A 23,582-nucleotide genomic window follows, 5' to 3' on the forward strand; every position below is an offset into this window, starting at 1 on the left:
AGGCGCGTTGACATCAACCAAAAAAGTGGACAAATCAAGATCATGTTTTCGACTGAACAAACTAACATCATTTACCCTAACTTGTACGCGAAAACGGAGATTTCGACGGGAGAATTTGCCGTAGTTGGGCGAAATCTTAGCCATGACCGATGAAAAGATGGATGTCGACATGTTCTTCAGCTCCTTCATGACTTTGGCGACCATCTGCTTCTCCGTTCTGACCACAACATTATTGGAGTAAAACCTCCGTTTGAGGTTCGTCCAAATTTTTTTATCGGTCGCATCGGTTGGCGGTCTTCTTTACAACGTTCATTACTGCAGTGGTCTTGTGGCATAATGGGCCGATGCCAGGTTCGGCAAAAAAGATCACCTCGTCCTTCACGTGACATAAGGCACTTCGTACTTTATATCTCCTCGTTCACCGCTATTCCCGAAGGAAAGATCAGCGGCCCGAACTTTCCCTTTTTGCCGATCGTCAGTCATAGAAGGTCCTTCTTCAAGAACAGATAGATATATTTGACGTCATCGCCTACCGCCTTGATGAGAACACGCGAAGTACCAGGTCCCGCGCTAGTCGTTGCCGTCCAACGTCAATTGGATCTCGTCATTCATTATAACCACCACGTCGTGCTTCGCCGGGGAGATGTTTTTCACCAGCACTAGGGGTTGATTGTAATATTTGCCTTTATGTCGCTTTGAAATACAGGGTTTTCCAACTTTAAATTCCGAAAGTAAATTGAAATAAAACACACTTAGAATTCGAATTTCGATGAAACTTTTATTTCAAATTAAAGTTTGGTTTATGCCATTATGTGTGAAATACAACATCATTCAAATGTCCACCTAGGGCTTCCTCGCACACCTTGATCCGTAACAGGTAATTTTCGATTACTTTTCGGCACATATGGGGCGGTATCTCGGTCATAACTTCACGAATGTTGTCTTTCAAATGTTCAAGAGTTTGCGGAGAGTTGGCATAGACATGGTATTTCGCATAACCCCACAAAAAAAAGTCTAGCGGGTTCAAATCGCATGATCTGGACGGCCTATTGGCATCAACAAAACGCGAAATTATGCGTCCCTCAAATTTCGTTCGCAATTTGGCCATGTTCGGTCGTGTTGTGTGGCACGTGGCGCCGTCCTGCTGAAACCACATGTCATCCGTATCCATATCTTCAATTTGTTTAAAAAAAAATCGGTTAACATGCGGCCAAAGCGCTCACCATTCACAGTTACCGTCTCGCCGTTCTCATTTTCAAAAAAAATACGGCCCGATGACTCCACCAGACCATAATGCGCACCAAACAGTGACTTTTGGCGGATGCAATGGCCTCTCAACAATCACGTGTGGATTTTCTGAGCCCCATATACGGAAATTTTGGGTGTTCACATAGCCACCGAGCTCGAAATGTGCCTCATCGCTGAAGAAAATTTGATGCGAAAATTCAGCATTTTGCTGCTGTTGTTCGTTCACCCAATCGACGTATGCCCGACGCATTCCATGGTCACCACGCTCTAATTTTTGTACCAGTTGTACTTTATATAGATTTAGGTGCAAGTCCAAATGCAAAATTCGCCACAATGATGTGTTTGACAAGCCCAATTGCTGAGCACGCCGTGGAATCGAAACATTCGGGTCATCCTCCACACTGGCAGCAACAGCAGCAATATTTTCGGCCGAACGCACATTACGATGATGCACAGGTTTCACAATATCCTCTACGGATCCAGTTTGTTCGAATTTACGCACTACATTAGCGATTGTAGGCCGTCCATGACGACCAAAATCCGTCCGTAATGCTCGAAAAACATTTGCCGGTTTTTCATCATTTTTATAGTATAATTTAACAAATTAACACGTTGTGCGATGCTAAAACGATCCATATTGTAAAATGGCAGACATTCAACTGACGCTTTGGTTGATAGCTATGTCAAACGGTTGTCAGCGCAGGGCTGTATACTTTCGGAAGCCCGAAATGGAAAACCCTGTATTATTCGAGAATCAGAATAAGATAAAAAAAAACCAAATGGCAGTGTTGCGTCGATTCAACAATCTTTGAACTTCAGTTCTAAAAATGCTGCTTGATTTTAAAATGAAGCACAGGGTAAGCGCTAGCGATCAAAAACTGACAGCGATAAATAAATTGGTTGATGCCCCCGAATCAGTTCTGGTCGCTGTTGAACTGCAATGCTGGAAAAACTGCATCATTTATGAGAGCTAACGTCAGATTGCAATTGATGCTAGAACAGATATTGGAGCAATCATTAGAAATTTCGGAGCAGGCGCTTGAAGTCCTTATTGAAAAGACTGCAGGAAAACGTTTCGTATATGCAGATTTGTCTGATGTAAAGGACATTAGAAGGACAAAAGAGGAAATTGGAATACTAAACGTAAGTTCATTTTTTGTGAATTCCTAAGTTTATTGTAAACATGAATGTATGACAGGAATTTTTTAATCCTGTTTATGAATAAATAGATTGTTTACCCAGAAACTTTGCTTTTTCCTCACCGTCTTGTTGGCCTATTGCCAACACCTACCAAAAAGCACAACGTCGGCTCCTAGGGACCAACGCTGGGCGTAACGTATTCACGATGACTTCTATCAAACGTCTACTATCAAACGTCAAGCGTCTACTATCAAACGTCACGCACTGCAATGATCAAGCAGACATTTGAAATCGTTCGTGATTTGAAATGTGACGATTATGGTATTGATTCAGAACCAGTAGAACGGTTGAGCATCAAGGGAAAACTTGAACCACGATTGCAGCAATCAAAGACATCAACATCCAGCCCAACGTCTGTAAACGGATTGATGAAATCTCTCAAACAAGAGTTTACGTACAGCGAGCATCAGAAGCAAAAACATGACAATGGTATTCGATGCTCTTCGTACGGCCAACATCATTGGACTCTGAACGTGCGTTTTCCTTTTCAGGAAATTTCGTTAATGATATCCGATCGTGATTAGAAGACGACAAAATTTACATTATTTGTTTCCTTAAGTATTACTTTAACCAACAAATAAAGAAGCAAAACCTTGCAAAAAGTTTTCTTGTAAACTAATCATTATCAATTAAAGCTGTTTCACCAAGAAAATGGTTTATTTTAAAGTATTGTTTTTACCGATAATTTATCGGTTTTACCGGCAATGAAAGTTTCATTACCGAATAACCGGTTATTGAAATTTTGGCACGGTAATGCAATCTCTAACCAGCACCTTCAGCTACCTTCTGGGAGAGTGCTTGCTCCTTAGACACGAATTTTGAATTTTCTGTTTAGATTTCTAAACATGAAAATTAATTATTTTCAGTAATCAACTGCTGTACAGGTCCCGGATATGATGTAGATGCTTTTACTACATATTTATATAATGCACTGTTTTTGTCTGTGTTTTGACGTAGAACTACGTCACATATGGATACCGGATCAACTGAAAAAAGTTTGGCATCTGAGAACACGATGATCGGTTGCTTCTTTTTCCTACTGAAACAGCAATGATTGGTTTTAAGTGCAGTGCCTGGATCCGTTCCGTTATCAAATGGTGCTTCACCGTTACTATGGGTGATGCTTCTATGTCAACTTTGATAAATCGATGCATAGAGAATTTTGAAAAATTCGCGTTTTGAACTAGCTTCAAATTAAGAGAACGTTCCGCGCGGGAAACGGCGGCTGGATGGCATCCTAAAATCGCCGCAATTTCCTCTGGAGATTTTTTTGCAAGAAGCAAACTGGTCACTTCCTCCTTTGCGTGATATTGCATTTTTTGTATCACACAATTTTACTAATCAATAATTGTTTATATTTTTATTTTCAACTTTTTACTATCGAATTTCACAGGTTTTACTTTGAGTTAAGTCCATTGAAGTGAATAAAAGATAATTGACACTTTCTTACCACCGGGCAGAGGAAAATCCATCCATTTAATACACTTTGCAAAACTTATATTATGATAATCTTTTACTTTATGGATGACAATAAATAATAGCAGCCCTTCACACAAGAGCCGCCCTCTAATTGAGAGTACTTAAGCAAAACCTACAAACGAGTGGCTCTGAGCCAGAAACATCACTCACTCATCCATCGCGCCGTGTTGGGCGGGCTTGGGATGGATACGACCACCTTCTCCACCGATGCCACCTCTTTCCTGTTTCGTCTCCCCCTCATCATTATCTGGCAAACAGCAGGTGTACATGATTTATTTATCTCTCGTTTTGCCAAACAACACGTTTAATAATCAAACGAAAGAAGTCTCGAGGCGTGTGTGTATCACTTCGGCAGGATTTGCTCCACCACCGCGTGTGTATTACGCGTGGGAAGTATTTATGTTTACAGCGAGCGTTGCCACGGCGAGAGTGGAACGGATTTTCCTTCGGAGGGTTATTTTTCACTTACATCATTCAAAACCGACTGAGATGAAATAAGCTTGCGGGATGCTAAGTAGTAGAGTGAAGTGTGTAGTGCCAATGCTGCTCGAGCTTTGATGAGGTAGCTGGTGTTTTTGTGTGGCGCGAAGGATTCCACAATTCCGCAATCCATCGGTTCAGGGGCGGGTTGAGTTTATATGTGCTTTTCGGGGCAGAGCGATTGAAAATGTGAATACTCACACCCGCGGAGGGTTCCAGGCAACTGTAGCAAAGTCAAGAGGTTTCCAGGGTAGATTCCGCTGTGGTGTTTCAATATTAAAATATCCAATAGCTCCCAGCTTCGTAGCGGTGGAGAGCACGTAGAGCCGCTGATGATTGTTATGTTCGACTAGCCTATATTTGTTACGAATAAACATGTTGTTTTGGAGAAAATTCGAATGTATTCACCTTCACAGGTATTGTTCGAGTTACAATTCCCTGCTTCAGAGGTATTTAGGTGTGGGGGTTTGGTGGATTCGCTTGTCGTACATAATTGATATGGGAAAAGCGTGCGGAATAAAATTACGTGATGGAAGCAATTTGTTGGGAAATCTCAGAGAAAAACAAACTCTCGAATTAAGCATTGCTACATACTTCTCATTGGAAACAACAAACGTGTTTTTATTTTGTAATTTCTCCACTACCATTCATCTCGAGGTAACGCAGGGATACTCATGATGGCATGTTTTAAGGCGATCGCTTATTGATGGGTTATGTTTGATAAATACATCCCTTTCATGTTATCTTAATTGAAATGAGAGTACTTAAGAGCATGCTCCCAACGAAGAGCGTTCAATGTATCGATCAATAGATTTAGCAACAGATTTTTATCTGACCATCAAGTTCTTCGAAAACAGAACAAACATATAGAACAATTCCGATTCGTCATAAAAATTGAGATTTTAAAAACATGTATTTTTGATTCGAATGAATGTGCATTCCGTTTGGGTGTGAGGAAATATAAGTTTTCCACAGCAATTAGGATTTTTTTGACTCAAATGTAACTTTTGAAAAGGGCGTATCGATTTAACACTTTCGTCGCCCCGTCACTTAGATATGGGTGACACTTTCCTCGTTCAAATTGAATAGGATTTTTGAAAGGAATTGATGATGATGATGGTCCCACCTCATACCCCTACAATGGTTTGAGCAGGACGATTTATCATTAAGATAATTTTTAAAGTTTAACAAAGCACATCTGGAACCAGTATGCAAAATAAAACGAACTGGTTCTGTTGCAGACATAAATTGATATCATAAGAACATTAAACAAAAGACGGAAACCGAAAAGTAATTTGACGGAACTGGCACCTAAATGTAACTACAGGGCGGACTCGATTATATGTGATTCGATTATATACAATTTTGAACTCGATTATATACAGTTCGAAAAAAAATATTTTTTTTACATTTTAAAAATTATTTGTTTCGAGAAAAAATGTAACCTTTGAACGTTAAGGTGGTATTTAAATGGCATTATAAGTACAGTGGGGTAAAAATCGTGATTTTTTTAAAGATTTTGCTTGAATTTTCACCAGGAATTGTTCATATCGATATTGCAGTGAAATAAAAAAAAGAAGTTCTCTTTCACAATTGTAGAGTGGTTTGAGTGCTTTAACTCGATTGATAAAAACACTCAAGTTCAATATGAATTTTTGGGATAAAATTAATTATTACACATTAAAAATTACTAACTTTGAAATTTTCACTTCCAAAAAATTATTTAAATCCACTAATTTGGATGTTCCACTACTATATTCTGTACTAAATTTTCTTTTCTTTCAAATGAAAACAACATAATTGGCTTACGAGGAGTACTTTTTAGTGTAGAGCCAGTTTGAGGCAACAGAGTTCGAAACAAAATAAAAGTTCCATAACTCTGCCATTGTTGAATTTTTAATATATGCGTAGAAGGATTTTTTTTTCATCAAATATGATCATTTATCACCTCCTAAGAGATTCTGGAAAAAAAAAATTTTTTCGTGTGAGAAAGGTTTTTTCTGACTTTGAGCGGATGAATCAAAAATTCAATTCTTCTTTTTTTTTAATAAACGAAAAATATATGCATAAAAAACGAAGAAAAAAAATGTTTTTCACTCGATTATATACAGGATTCGATTATATACAATGAAAAGAAATCGGAGACTGTATATTATCGGGTCCGTCCTGTATAGGATACGTAGAAAAATAATAAAATTATAACCATATTATTATAATGTTTATACTATATTTTTCATTAATTTATAGTGCGGATGGTTTGTACTGCAGTTTTTTGCGAAACCCATATAATATGACTTTGGCATGTATTATTGCTGTCAAATCTTCTTCAAATTATAACAAATATTGCTAGATAATGTGGAAGGCGTCTACAAACTAAGTTTGATCGTCATTTAATAATTTATCCGCAAGGTGGGCGCCGCAAGAATCTCCAAAACGTCGCGTTAGGCGACGAACGTGTTAATAAGAGGAATCTTTGATAATTTATATCTCAAAAACTACGAGTCCGACCGAAAGACCGAAATAGTGTTTTAGAAAGAGTTATAGAATATTGCTGTTTAAAAGTGAAAAAATGTACACTAAGAAAAAAAATTGGTGATGTGATTTTAGAATAAAAAGGCACCTAATCAATCTGCTTCTGAATGCAGTAATTCTCGAGATATTTGAAAAATAAATTTCTAATTTATTGTCTTTTTTAATTTTATTTTTTTTAAATTTATACAGGTAAACTTCGATATAACGTACATTTCACTTTCAAAATTGTACGTTGTAACGAATTGTACGTTATATCGAAGCATAATAAAGTACTTACAAACGTAGTCTATAATACATTATTGTGTTGCTGTTTTAGTAAAGTTAACGAATAACTTCAATCAGTAGACGAAGCCAGCCTTTCTCATGATGTTTCCCTTCTTAGTGTCCGGAATCACAAAATCAGCTGTATTTCGAGATTGATTGAAGGTACAAAACTTGTTTTAGCATCACAATACATATAATTCATTGTTCTATCAGGAAAAAAAAAATTGAATTTTTTTTTCCTTTACACTTTGGAAATGTGTACGTTATTTCGAAGTAAAATGTACGTTATATCGAGGGTACGTTATAACGAGGGTACGTTATATCGAAGTTTCCCTGTATATGCATTTTTTTAATTTTTTCATATGAATAGAAGTTATGTAGAGAATTTAAAAAATGAGTCCACGGCGGTAAAACTATTATGGACGAGCTTTGTGGAACATCGATTTTTTATGAATTTTCGAAATTTCGAATTTTTATATGTTAACAATCATTTTTTAGCCACAAATTATGAATTCTGATGTGATTTAAAACAAAAAGCTTCAATCAACCTCCTTCTAAATGCAGCCATTCTCGAGATATTTGAAAACATATTTCCAATTTATTGTCTTTTTCAATTCTTTTTTTTTTAATTTATATATGCATTTTTTATTTATTTTTTTTTATTTTTTTCATTTGAATAGAAGTTATGTAGAGAATTTAAAGAATGAGTCCAAGATGGAAAAACTATTTTCGGCGAATTTTGCGGAACATCGAATTTTGATGAATTTTCGAAACTTCGAATTTTTATACGTTCACAATCATTTTTAGCCACAAATTATGAATTAAAACAAAAAAGCTCTTCATCAACCTCCTTCTAAATGCAGCCATTCTCGAGCCATTTCAAAAATCATTTCTAATTTATTGTCGTTTTTATAGTAAATAGGATCTCTTAATATGTTTGTCGTGTTATACCATCATGTTCATGAAATTTTATGAATTTACTTATAATTTTCAAAAACTTTTCCAAAATTAATCATTATGGTAAATATATGTGTTTAGGAGTTACGTTGAAAAACATTTGAAGACATGTGGGTTAAAAATCCTTAACATAACATTGTTAACTCCCAAACATATATTTTTATCATAATGATGTATTTGTAAAAGTTATTGGAAAATATAGGCAATTTCATAAAATTTTATAAACATGACGGTATAACACGACAAACGTATTAAAAAAGCCCAATAACCATAAAAACGACAACAAATTAGAAATATTTTTAAAAATATCTCATGAATGGCGGCATTTAGAAGGAGATTGATGAAAAGATTTTTTGTTTAAATCACATCATTACAAAACATAGAAACATACAAAAATACGAAGTTTCGAAAATTCATAAAAATTATATTTTTTTTTTATTGAAAATATATATTTTTATTAAGGCTTATACGGAGTCAGCCTGATAGGGCCGAGAGTTCAATATTTCAACATTGTTTGCTTCACAACTATGATAGTAATATGGAACCGATTACTCGCGGTTGGCTCGAGGTTAGTATTACAAGTGTTCTCATAATTGGGATGTTGCAGTCTTCAATGCTCTGTACGTGTGCCCGACACGGGATACTTCCTATTGGGATGCAGCTGACCATTAATCAGCAATGCCCCGCTAGTCTCTACCCCAATCTAGCGTGGTGAGTCTTTCTCAACTCGAGGAAACCAGGATAGAATGGTCACTAGCCGGTAGAATCATCAGCTCGTGTAGAGTTGCCATGAGCGGTACAATCCTCAGCTCTTGTTGATTGATCAGTGGGCTGCACCACCTTGGCCCCGTGTATCTGTAAAGAGTATGTGTATGTATTGCCGCGACTAAGTAAAAGTTTATCGATCGGAAAAGAGCGATATGATACAGGGATACAACGGAGGAATCATCATTAAACGTTGACATCGGCGTTTCTGAGGAACAGGTATAGATGGAGCAGAAGATCAAGATCACGGCTACCTAAGATATCCCGGACGGGGGATATTCGATTGTCTGCCTTGTGCCCTCAATGCTCTGGACGCAACGCTCTCAAGGTAGCATGGAACCGGCGCGTTTAGGTACGAGATATCATTCCATTCTTGGCATTCAGTTGAGACATTCAATCCCTTTGAACCATGCCCTTGTCGAGACCTTAGGGATAATCGTGTGTAACCAACGAACGAACTCATCTTCACTCCACATGTGCTGCCAACTTACGAGTGTGTGCCGACGAGGAATGTGGAAAATTCATTATTAGCAATTTACCTTTCAAAAAGTGTACCTTCGTGTGCCTTCTTGAAGTAATCTTGAATATTTTTTCGATCAAAACATTCAATAGTTGTCTTATTCTTGTTACAAAATAAGATGAGAGTTTATCAACTTTCATTGAGCGGATTGCCTCTATTGAGCTGAGACTGTCTGAAAAATTAAAATAATGGTCGATGGGCAGTGTTTCAATGATCCCTAGAGCATAGTGTATCGCACCTAGCTCAGCGACATACACGGAACAAGGATCTCTGAGTTTAAAGAGACACTGGAATTTTCATTGAAGATGCCGAAGCCAGTGGACCCGTTTATTTATGTGAGAACCATCAGCAAAGAACATTTTAACAGATCTAACTAACCATATTCTGCCGAAAATATCGACGGAATAACATTGGAGCGTAGATGATCTGGGATTCCTAATTTCGATGTTCCACAAAGTTCGTTGAAAATAGTTTTACCATCTTGGACTATTTTTTTAAATTTTCTACATGACTTCTATTTTATATGAAAAAATAAGAAAAAATTAAAAAATACATATTTTAGATATTGCAGATTAAAGTTTTTTTTGTAAATAAAAAAAGAGTACTTATTTTTTTCTCGGTATTTTTTTTAACGTTTTAACATCAATACTCCATAATTCTTTCTAAGACTTCATTTCGGTACGACTCATAGTTTTTGAGATATGAATTATCAATTATGTTTTCTTACTGCAATCGATTCATTCACAATTGCTATGGAAAACACATATTTCCTCTAACCCAAACGGAATACAAACATTCATTCGAAGAAAAAATACTCATGTTTTGTCATTTTTCGATTTCATTTGGAATTGCTCTATATCTACATATTCCACGTATTAACAAGCAGGAGTAGACATAATTCAGTGTAATTAAATTCTGTGATTTTTATCATAAACTATTTTGAATTCGTAGAAAACTAAATCGCGGGATGAACGATTTAAATAGTGGTCCCATCAAATGACAAATAATCGAAAAATATTCATTTGAGCGCCTGTCGGCAAATAGCAACTCCACTTCGTAACCAAACAAAACCAAACTTGCAATCCAAACGGCACCAAACTCTATCACCGGAAAAAATGGAAAAGCTCCTTTTGGGAAATCGGTTCGAAATCACACGCATTATTTTTCCCCGCGGCGCTCGAAATGCAATTAACGTTGGCGATATCGAAGCGCAATCTGTTTACAGTGCAATTTCCGATTCGCTCAGAGACACAAAAAAGTCAAACTCTACAGAAATATCCTTCCTGCCTGCCGTTTCCCTGTCAACTAGTGTTGAATATTGTGGCCGAATGGGTCCGGCATTCGGCACGTAGAGATAACAACATCGAACCCTGAAAAAATAGACTTATTGTGAACCTCCAGATTGGTTCGACGCAATTTGGGAAACTTCGGGAAAAAAACATGCAAACCCCATCTGTCGGAGCTTTCGTTTGATAGTGCTCATATTTGTCCAACGATGGGTTTACGTTTCGATTTGAACTTATTTTTCCGTGGGATAAACTTCCTGTCTCTCTCTCTCTCTCTCGTGGGCCACATCGTGCTGATAATAAAAGTGGATTGGCATGGGAAAAAGCTATGTCCGGTTTTCATTTCCGAGGGCCTCGAGGCCGAAATCAATTCTGGGTTTTTACAATGATGCAACACAATGGCCGGCCGCTAAATAAATAGTGTCCTTTCCCTCCATCGTATTGATTGGATGGAGGAAAACTTTGTACGAGAGCCAACAAAGCGCGGTATTCGGTCAATTAGATGCCATGCGTTGTTTTCGCCCCGTATGTCACTGTATATTGTGACAGAAAAAATAACAATATTTTTTCGCGTATCGAACAATGGGACAAATTGTGTCATTTTTGGGCGAGTGAGCATTGGGACCATTCGTACATATAAATCGACTTATTGCAATATCTGAGTCACTTGGTTGCCTCAGGGACAATACCATAATTACATTACACATCATTTGCATCAAACAGATTGGATGACTGACAGATTTGCATCAACCCGACACACCAATGACACTATCCCCGAGTTTATAAACTTAAACTTCATAAACTTATAAACTGAGAAAGCGAACATGTTCTTATGTTTCTTATGTTTCATTCATCGTCGATCGCCCGCGATTGTTGCGACAACAACATATCTTCCCGCGAAAAATCACTCCCAATAATGTGAAGGTTGTGAAATAATGCTCCCATATGCAGCAGCCATCGTTGTGTGGGATTGCATCTGGCATGATAAATCCCATTCTGGGACACGCCATGAATCAAAAATGAAGCTGGAGCGATAACTGAAGGAGCGTCTGCAGATGTGTCACGGCTGTTTATGCTTTCGAATGGGGTTGGAGGAATGACCTTGTATCATGGGAACCGCTCCTTCTTTGGCCATTGAATTGCGAATTTCAATCTGGCTTATTTGTATATTCAAGCATATTCGAGTGTATTTCATACTTTTTCGGTTTTATATTTTCATTTTAAAAAAATACTAAAATACTATTTGTATCTGTAATAGGGTGCTCCGATTGGATCGAATTTTCTTGATTGACTACCACACAGTTTAATTCAATTATCTGAGAAAAACATTGTCTTTTAAGAAGACAATTCATCTGTAGAAACCGTGATATATGACACCATTATTGATAAACGATGCATTGAGATATGTCAGTAACTTTTAAGTCGAAATATATCCATAGAAAAAAACCTTACCAATTCAACATTTAATTGTGTTTCCATGATGATTTTGGATGCTTGCATCCTCAGATGTATGAATTCATGATTTCGCATGAAAGTGCTCTCATCCCGATATCGTTTTAAGAGGCATATGGTCATACCACTCATGAATATATTGGGTGTGAGTGGGTGTGAGATAGATCAAAACATGATAGAATGAAACATTCATTTATTCTCATAAAAGTCAGTGGCTGTTTTCAATAACCGAACTTGAGCATTAAACTTATACTTGTTATTTCATTTAATTTATTGAATACTAGCTGACCCGGCAAACTTCGTCCCGCCCAAAATTTATTTTTCGTTATCATATCCACGTTTTCTTATTAAGCGAATGTTCATGGGTCCAATCATATTACTGGCTATTGATTGATATTCTGATCTAGCCTTTGAAATTTTACTATAAAATTCCTAGTACTTCTACCAAAACTCGTCATTATTCATTGATATGGCAGCCATCCCCCCTCCCACTCCCTCCTTCTTAGAGAGAGGGAGGGGTGTCTATTCACCATAGAAACGTTTCGTGCCCCCTAAAGCCTTCACATGCCAAATTTGGTTCCACTTACTTGATCAGTTTTGGCAGCACCCCCATAGAGAGGAAGAGGGGTCTCGAACTAAACCTTCCCACAACTTAAAACAACTAAAAACCTTCCCCGACCCCAAAAACCCCTACATACCAATTTTCATACCAAATAAGAATCAGACATACATTACTCGGAAATTAACCAAGCAAACGAAACCAAAGTTGGCATGTGAAAGTTTTAGGGTGCAATAAATGTTTCTATGATGGTTAGACAGTCCTTCCCCCACTCAAAGGGGGGGCTGCCATACAAATGAAACACAAATTTCTGCATTACTCGAGAATTAATCAAGCAAATGAAACCAAATTTGGCATGTGGAGGTTTTAAGATGCAATAAATGTTTCTATGGCGATAAGATACTCCTTCCCCCTCTCTTAGAGGGGGCTGCCATACAAATGAAACACAATTTTTTGCATTACTCGGAAATTAATCAATCAAACGAAACCAAAGTTGGCATGTGAAAGTTTTAGGGTGCAATAAATGTTTCTATGATGGTTAGATAGTCCTTCCCCCACTCAAAGGGGGGGCTGCCATACAAATGAAACACAAATTTCTGCATTACTCGAGAATTAATCAAGCAAAGGAAACCAAATTTGGCATGTGGAGGTTTTAGGATGTAATAAATGTTTCTATGGTGATAAGATACTCCTTCCCCCTCTCTTAGAGGGGGCTGCCATACAAATGAAACACAATTTTTTGCATTACTCGGAAATTAATCAATCAAACGAAACCAAAGTTGGCATGTGAAAGTTTTAGGGTGCAATAAATGTTTCTATGATGGTTAGACAGTCCTTCCCCCACTCAAAGGGGGGGCTGCCATACAAATGAAACACAAATTTCTGCATTACTCGAGAATTAATCAAGCAAATGAAACCAAATTTGGCATGTGGAGGTTTTAGGATGCAATAAATGTTTCTATGGTGTTAAGGTACTCCTTTTTGAATTAATCAAGCAAATTAAACCAAATTAGGAATATGGAAACTTTAGGGTGCAATGAATGTTCCTATGGTGGTTAGATACCCCTCCCCCCTCTCTTAGGGGTGGCTGCCATACAAATAAAACACAAATTTCTGCATTACTCGAGAATTAATCAAGTAAATGGGCGGGACGAAGTTTGCCGGGTTAGCTAGTATATATATATATATATATATATATATATATATATATATATATATAGATTTTTTTTAGCATTTTAATCAACAGTTTGTGTAGAGATTTCAGTATGATAGCGTACGTGGGTTTTTGAGAGATATTATTTTGAAGAAATTCTAGCTATTGGCTGGAAATATCATCAAAAGAAGTAGGGCTTTTGTCTCAGTGTCATTCGTTCGCTTTTTTCAGAGTTACTTGTTTACTTTTGTTCTTAGTAATCAACGGAAACTTTTGTCTCGTGGTTACTCACTTGCATTTTCAAACTTTTACAGGCAAAAAATACACAAGCATATAGAATGAATTCAACAACAAATCGACATCGTAATCAAATTCTGGAGAACTTCAATCGGTCTGAATATATAGCACATTTGCGCAATATATTCTTTATTGACCTTTATTGAAAAAAAAATTAGTGGGTTATATCTATGATATAACCGCGTTCACGTGGAACTACCTTAGCTTAGCAATCATTCGTTTGTATTGATTAAATTCTTGATTGTATGAAACAGTTTCCAAATTCAATTGAGTTCAATATATTTGCTCTGTGAGTGAAAAAAATGAACAAATGCCGTGTAAAGTTCTTCGTTACAAGTAAATTTAATGACGGACCTTTTACGTTTGGTATGATGACTAGAATTATCAAACGTTTGATGAACCAGCCTAAGGCTGAAAATCTTTCCAATAAAGACAAAAAAAATTATCAAACGATTATTTTATTTTACATTTCCCTCTGAAGTTTACATCCCAAAAGTGTACATACTTCTCGAATCTCGAATTTGCTGGAAACTGGGAAGTTCATTCGCTTCTAGTGTCTGCACGATTTTCCCAGGTTCCTAAGTTTAGAAGATCATGTTAGGACAGACATATTCCACTCTGCACAAAGGCAAGCGAGGACAAAAGTACTCGCAGTTTGCATTTATTTGCAGAGCCGATTTCCCCAGAAACCTCGGTTTTGAAGTCTGTGTTAGGGAAACACATTTCAATCGGAACAAAAATACCCCCGATTTGTATGAATTTGCAATGCCGATTTCCCCAAGGCTGCTTGGTTTTGATGGCTGTGTTAGGGAAACCGTAAATCGGGCCAATCAAAACGATGCAGTTAGGGCGTTTAGATAACGCCTAATATTTTACAGTTATTCAATTGTTTATCTAATGAAAAACAACATTTTGTTAGTTGCGATAGATGCGTAGAAATATTCCCTATCAAGTGATGCAAACATCTCTCCTATCCAGTACGAAATGTTCGAGCTATAAGCATTCGAAATCTTTCATTTTTTCCTGCATGTTCTGTGTTTAGGTTTTCATTTTACCCTCCATATATTCCGGTTAGACGTAGTCCCACGTCAAAAAAACATCAAATCCTCAAGGTAAGTTTGATGAAATGCGCTGTATAAAAATGCCAATTAGAATAAACATTAAATAAGCTATCAAACTTTGTTCAAATGTAAGTTATGAATTTTTGTTTCCTCCAATATGGTTGTGAAGACATTTCAAGACATTTTTTTGTACCATGTGAAGACTATTGAAAAAATTAAAGGGGTAAAGGGGGGTGAAGGAAATTTGGAAATCGAATTTTATTTTCTCGATGCCAAATGACTTAAAAATGCATAAAACGTCGAGATCTGGTGTCATCTCGAAAAATAAATTTTGGCGAAAATCGAGTTTTTCGAGAATCGAAAAATTGAAACTTTGAGCGCTTTAAGGCACCTCTAAATCATGTCCGATTGAGCTGAAACTTTGCACATGTGATTTTTTTGGGCCAATAAACAAATTAGAGACGATATCACGACAATCAACAAAGGTATCATCTTCATAAAGGACATCGAGCTGTATAACCAAATATAACAGAGGAACATCAACGACAAGGAGAAAACAACGACAGACAACCTAATAGGGAAAAAATAAGCACAGGCCAGGACATCGGAAACGGAAACCACACAAATGAACTTGATACAAACCATTGAAGACCCAGGAAACCCACATGGTCATGAATATGAAATCAACAACTACATAAACCAGAAATCATTAAGCATAGGCCAGACACAAGGGCAATGAAAAACTGAATAAACAAAACAAGAAAATATAGGATTCCGCATTCCGGGAAATTTTGGTTTGTTGCACCTTTTTTTGATAACTGAGGAACAAACGTAAAACTCAAAATAGAGGCATCCTTATATACGCTCACACCTTTACACATCTACAAAATGAGGAGTGCTCAGGATTTTTAAATGGGCGCTCTATAGAGATAAGTCAAGGTTAAGTCAACCAAATTTTGATCGCAACACCTTGTATTTTTCAACATGTGCCGTTCATATTGGTACAGTAAAATTTGTTTTTGTGCGGTTTTTTTTTTGTGTGAATTTTTTTTTGCGATTTATTTTGTGCGATTTTCTGTTCTTGTGCGGTTTTTTTGTGCGATTTTTTTTGTGCGGTGTATGAAAAGAAGCATATTTGACGAAGTTATCGTCCATTTATTTTTTTCGATGGTTTATATGCATTTCAGTGCGAAGAAAGCATATTTGCGTCTCAATTGTCCACTTCTGAAATCATTCCCCTCCTCTCATCAAATGCTCTAAGTTTTTCTAAGTTTTTGCATGACATGATTTCTAACAGCAACACGTTTCGACATGCAACTAAAATCACAAAACAGCCACGCGCAACCGAAAAGGGAAAGTGTCCCATCGTAAAGCAGGGAAACAAAAGGAAATTGAACGGTGAATGGCGTGGATTTGAGTTATTTTCTTGGGGGAATCTTTTTTATACGGTCCCTATCTAACGCACAAAAACAGGTTTTTTCAAAATGTGTACCGAACACGATTTTTGTAAGCTGCTGGTGAAGTTTTGTACGATTTTTTTTAGGCGGTCCCTATCCCTCGCACAAAAAAAGGTTTGCCTGTAGTTGACAATCCATCAAATTTTTTTGGCGCGTTGCTTTAATTAATTTCCGCAACGCTACTGTATTTGAAGGCATTTTTGCATCCCAAATACAAATACAAATGAAGATTTTTTTTTTATTTTCAAGATGCCAGATGCCAATTCCACGTGTGATTTTGTTCAATTTTTTTTACATTCATTTGTTTGTGCGCTTCAGACGTCATGGACGCTAAAAGGGATTTTTTTCGGAGAACGATCTACCACGGCATATCTTCAAGGAGCTGAAAGTACACGGAGTGGACAGAATATTCAATATTTGCACCACAATATGGTTGAACCGGAGACTGATTCATGAAAAAATCAACCAAAACATCGAAATGGTCCGTCAGAACCCGAATGCGGAGATGATAGTTTGCCGCGAGTTTGTGAGATCTTCCTTTCGGATGAGAACATTTTTTCGCTACAAGATCAATATAATCCGCAGAATGTTCGAGAGTATACAGTATACAGATTTCAAAATGTTTCCCAAGTGAGGGTTTTTGCATAGGCTAGGGAGTATCAAGGGATTTACTATGGACAGTTGAAATGCACTTTAGTAAAATTATGGGACAGAGTGCCACTAAACGCTGTTCGTGTTAGCTTCCAGGCCTTTCCAGAACTAATACGGCTAAAATTTACAAAGGAAATAACTAGAAACGTTTTTTTATACAAACATTTTTATGAGAGACAGTTGTTGAATCCCCCGTATAACGCAAAGGTATAATTTTTAAAAAGGATCTCTATAACAACATAAAAAAATTAAAAATATAACAACTAGCAAGTTCGATTGATTCATATAATTTTTAAGATTGAATACTCGGTTGGGGAAAAAGTGATCCATTATTTTTGCGTGAAATTCAAAACTATATTAATTATACTTCGGGTTGTCCGATTTGGATCAAATATGAACCGTTTTGTTGTAAAATGTATTTGTCATTCTGAAAGTAGCTTCATAATGCCTCTCTCATATAAGCCATGTTTGTTATCGGCGGAAAACTCAAGCAATTGATTTTTACAATCTTCTCTTGATCCCAATTTCTTATCACTCAGAAAGTTTTCCAATCCAAAACGTGGTAATCGCTTGGTGTCAGGTCCGGACTGTATAGTGGATGCATTAAAACATCCCAATGAAGCTCCCGGAGGTGTGTGGCCTTGCGTTTCCCTGATGGAACACATCACCTTTTCTGTTGGCCAATTCTGGACAGGGGAGATCTTCATCTAGTGTGTTGCACTAAAACGAATAAAAAAAGGAAAAAATAAATAAAACTTGAAAAATTAAAATAAGACAAAAAAATAAATTGCACGTATTGTATTGTTACTGTATCGGAAACAAAAAACCCCATTCGCAATCAGTGTTGGCACGTTTTAAGCTGTACCAGAGGGGTTAAAAATCTTTCTCATCTGTACTGTTTCGTAAAAAAATCTGTAATATCGAAAATATTCGTTGCAGAAATTTACATGAAAAAATACTCATTTATCTAATACAAATACAGGTCGGACTCGATTATCCGGAGAATCGATTAGCCGGAGTATTTTATTTTTGATTTTTCTTATTTTTAGATCGGAAATTTTGAATGATTTGTATAATAATTCCATATCAAACAATCAATATGGGTAACAAATAATAAGTAGAACACAGTTATTTATGAAAAATGCAAATCCAAAATGGCCGCCACCACAAAATGGTGCCATATTTTTTTCAAAGCCCCATCAATATGGATATCAAATGAAAGTGCTCGACTGGTAGAACACAGTAGATCGTGAAAAATCCAATTCCAAGATGGCCGCAGTTCCCAAGTAAACAATTACTTTGTATGTATGTATGTTTGGGTGCTTGTGGGGTTGGAACATTCCTTTAAATCTACTATAATTATAAAACTGTGTATTCATTGATCTTGAAAAATTCAAATTGGCCGCCGCTAAAAACGGCTGAATGGATTCACATGGAGAGTACACTACATTATGAACAACATAAATTCGAAAAGGTCACCACCACAAAATGGTCGACTATGTATTTTTTGCAATCTCCTCAATATTGGTATCAAATGAAACGATTTGACTAATAGAATACAGTACAAGTTAAACGGTTTAATTTACTAAAAGCTAGAAAATAATTAGGCAAGTAGCAGTTAGTAGTTATCACATCCGTGAGACTAAAATATCGTGAGGTATATGAAGAAACAACTAACTGTGGAGAATGGAAATCCAACATTTATTTCTTACCTAATTTTCTTCGGAATATTTTCATGATGTGCTGTATTCTATTAGTCAAATCATTTCACTTGATACCGTTATTGAGGGGATTGCAATAAATACATAGTCGACCATTTAGTGGCGGCGACCTTTTTGAATTTATTTTGTTTATTATATTTTGTGTTCTCCAAGTCAAGCCATTCAGCCATTTTTTAGTGACGGGGTCAATTTTCTATTAATGTGGGACAACCCTACAAACCTTCAAACATACATACAAGCAGGTCGAGTTGAAAGAAACCATTTAAAAAGTAATTAGTTATTTGGGGACTGCTGCCATCTTGGATTTGGATTTTTCATGATCTGCTATGTTCTACTAGTCGAGCACTTTCATTTGATACCCATATTGATGAAGTTTTGAAAAAAATATATATATATGGCGCCATTTTGTGGTGGCGGTCATTTTGGATTTGCATTTTCCGTAAATAACTGTGTTATACTAGTCAATCCCTCTTATTTGATATCCACACTATGGGGTGGGGTTCTGAGAAAATATGAAATCCGCCATTTTGTAACGGTCGCCATCTTGAATTTGCATTTTTCATAAATAATTGTGTTCTGCTAGTCAATCCCTTTCATTTGATATTCATTTTGATGGGGTTCTGAGAAAAAATGAAATCCGCCATTTTATAGCGGCCGCCATCTTGGATTTACATTTTTCATAAATAGCTGTGTTCTACTGGTCAAGCCCTTTCATTCGATACCCAAATTGATAAGGGGTTTTGGGAAGATATGTACATAATCCGCCATTTTGTAGCGGCCGCCGTCTTGGACCTTCAAGATCCTGGAATACGCAGTTTTATAATGACACAAGAGATAAAGTTGTGTTCCAAATTTCAGATCAAACGGTCAACAGGAAGGGTGTTGTAGCGGTCAGCAGTTTAATGTTCGAATTAAATGTTAGAATTTGTTAAATCCTCTCTGAAATACATGGTCAAAGTTAGTATTGTGAGTTTGGTGTTTGGAATTACGTTAATGTCGCGTATTTAGTATTCGTGGGGTAATCCGTCTTCCGCTCAGCGGAATTTGAATAAATTGAATGCGTAGTTGTAGTTTTTCCGTTGTGTTACGCTCTCTGGTGGGGAATAGCGACCTGGCCTGTGATGAGAGTCATTCATGCACACGTGGATTCTTTTGATTGCTTTTAGGTTAAATGAGGTTTGAAGAGGTTTCGGTTGGTTGTTAAGGTCTAGTTAGGGTATCGTGGCCTGACAGGAACGATCCGTGCTTCCACCACGGAAGTAGCATAACTTGAACTCGCCCTCAAAGGGAGTCTGAACCGGGCAAACTTGATCTTGGCGGGCAGTCTCCTTCGGGAGTGGAGCGCTTATAAAGGATCGGCCAGCCCACGGCTACAGTGTTAAATTTTTATTAATGAGGTACAGCGCTACAGACAAAGTTACAAAGTTACAAAGTTACAAAGTTACAAAGTTACAAAGTTACAAAGTCACAAACATACAAACGGGTCCAAATTAGATAAAATTGTTCAATAAGTTCAATAAATAAGTGCAAATAATAATTATATTACGTTTACCGAGAGAAAATTCTTTTTTTTTTATAGTCAACTGCGAAACACTTACCAAGCAATAACAGTAAACTGTTAACGATGATGAGAACTGATGAAACAGGGAGATTTAAATATTGATGAACGGGTAAATTCTACGTGCTCACGCTAAGCAAACGTCAAACACAAACGATAGTGAGGAGTGTTGATAGATTTTTTCCGATTATGTTATAATTCAAATGTAGTTCTCATATGAAGTGATAGTGAAACTAAGGGATTACTCTAAAGAAGAAAAAAGATTGTGATATTAATTTTATAGTTATATCATCCGTGCATTAAGCATTTCAAGATATTAGAACAAAGTGTCATATTTCGGACACTTTGTTGTGTTGTCTTAAATATGATTCAGAACGAACATAGTTTTTTCTTTTGAATCTAAATTACGTACTATCATGATTTAAACTTAAAAAAAATTACTCCAAGCGATACTGAGGCGTAAAAGTCGTCGTGTATATTAATGTTGTTTTGTTCGAATGTAAAAGATTTCACACGCAGAAAAATGTGTACAAATCTGTACTTTTTCACGAAAATCTGTATTCTGTACCGTACAGAATCAGTACCAAAAATAACGAAAAAATCTGTACCTTTCCAGATAAGTCTGTACGTGTGGCAACACTGTACACAATGTAAGCGGCCTGGCTTGCATTTTCGCCTTCATAGAAGAAAAAGTGTGAAATGTAACGAATTTCCCATTTGTTGACTTCCATTGTTTGTTCACAACTGAATGGAACAAACGAATAATAGCGAAAGCTTGTTTTTAGTGTGAAATGTCACCTTTACAACGAGTCTGCACTTGAAATTTCATGATCGATCTTACGCGATATATTGATCACAAGACAGTTACCGAGAAAATAATGGATTACTTTTTCTCCAACCTAATATCAGGTTTCCTATCATTTATGTGCAAAATGATAATTATAAGCATTGATGAATTGTTAACTGTCTTTGCTGATATTTCGACAAAGGTCCATTTTGTAAGCCTTTAAGAAAACAACAAGATAAATATCAATCCCCCAGCTTGATATCAGTCCACACATGTAACTTCCGTCACGCCGTCGCCAAGCGCAAGCAAACAAAAAACCAAATTCAATTATCCGTCCGAGCGCTTCCATTTCGATTAGGAACTATCAACGATTGTCCCATAGCATTCCCCGCCTAGCACTGGGCATCGTTGGGAATTTATCTGTCTCGGTGTCAGCCCGTATACCCCCCAAACGGCAAGCATCCAATCTTCCAGCTCGGTGATTCCTACAACCAATCGATTAGAAATGTTCCAGCTTAAATTGAGCTTGCATTTAGCCGCGGCAGTGGACCAACACCGTGAATTGGGAAGGGTGGTAAGTGAAGCGGACATTCCTATACACTTTGTAGTTTTTCGTTTCGACCTTCCTCTTCGTCCACACGTCCGTCCGTACGCTTTGCCCTTAATAATAACTCCTTTGAAGCACAAGCTTCTTCCCAGGAAACGGACCGCGATGAGCCGCAACACATTCCATTCTCACATCGTATCTGCGGCAACGAGTTCTGCACACAAGATTTCACACTTCCAGCTGAAAATCTCAAACTCTTGCTCGAATTGATTGTCACACACAGACATTGTTTTTGTGCCCTTTCTGCTCTTCTTCTGTCAGATCCAATAAATTCAGCATGGCAGCTCGAAGATCAAAGCGTCCGATTGGCGTAAGCAACGCGCGTTCTTCTCTGGTGTAGAATCTGAGTGGATACATGTGTTGCGGAATTCAAGGTCTCAGCGGCATCCGAGGGATCGAATCTGCATTAGATTACACTTTTCAAAAGCGCAAGCTTTCAGTGAAAGTTGAAACCTCAAATCTACCACACAGCACGACCGGCCGGACAGGACAATTCTTTAGAATTTCAAATTCTATACCTCCCTGCGCTCGACGAGAAACCATCCTCGTCGACGAATACAATGACTCGGATTTAATCCATTTGTGTTTGCAAACATTTGAACACAATATTGACATTTTCATGCTTTGATTTATCTGTTTTTCTCCCTTCTCCCTTTTGCCAATGTCCACTTCTTTGGAAAGGGGACAATAGTCGGGCACTGCATTTAGCAAAGAAATGCGACTAAACGAAAATGATAGCAACAGACCAACCAGACAGACCAGGCAGACAGTCAGCCAGCCAGCATCCAGTTTAGCAGGATGCATCCATATGGAGAACTCCCATGGTGAAGATTTCAATTAAATTACATTTCGATTTTGTTCCACTGCTGGTGCGAAGGTGTGAGGAGTTTGTCCGTTGATAGATTCTGGCTGCCACAATGTAGCAATCGATTAGTGCAAATGGACGGATCGATTCCTAGCCAAAAGTGTATCAAGGTCGATTTGGAAATCGAGAGCCATTATACGAGTGCAAGTTCTAGCCGATTGCATGAAAGTTGTTGTTCGTTAAAATTAAGATGTTAGTATTGGGCCATAGTGGCCCAACACGGCTTTCGGACTAGGTACTAACTCCTTCACGGTCGGTTTTTGACTGAATTGTATTTCCTTAAATTTTACATTGCTTAGGTCACTTGGGTGTTTCTTGTTTCTCCATGTCAGCACAAAATGTGCGTTTGATTATACAGCGTTCGCATTATTTTGATTATACAGCATTCACACTATCGAGTCGGATCCTCCGCTGCGCCCCTTCCAGTTCGCGCAGTCGTTTCGTGTTTCTCCTCCAATGGTAGTAAATGATGGCGATCACCATCGCCACGATGAATGCCCCGTCTATGGAATATGATGCGACGTCGTGCATCGATATGGTATTCTCGATCTTATCGCTGCCGAACATTATACTTGTTTTTAATTGTCGCGTTTTCTTGGAACTCGTAATGTTCCCTACATTGTGGCGCATTTTATTGCATCGAGGAGGGTCTTAATCGCTGACCCAAGCACTCGAGCGTGTGA

The sequence above is a fragment of the Toxorhynchites rutilus genome, chromosome 2 (assembly GCF_029784135.1).
Source record: "Toxorhynchites rutilus septentrionalis strain SRP chromosome 2, ASM2978413v1, whole genome shotgun sequence".
Lineage (NCBI taxonomy): Eukaryota > Metazoa > Arthropoda > Insecta > Diptera > Culicidae > Toxorhynchites > Toxorhynchites rutilus.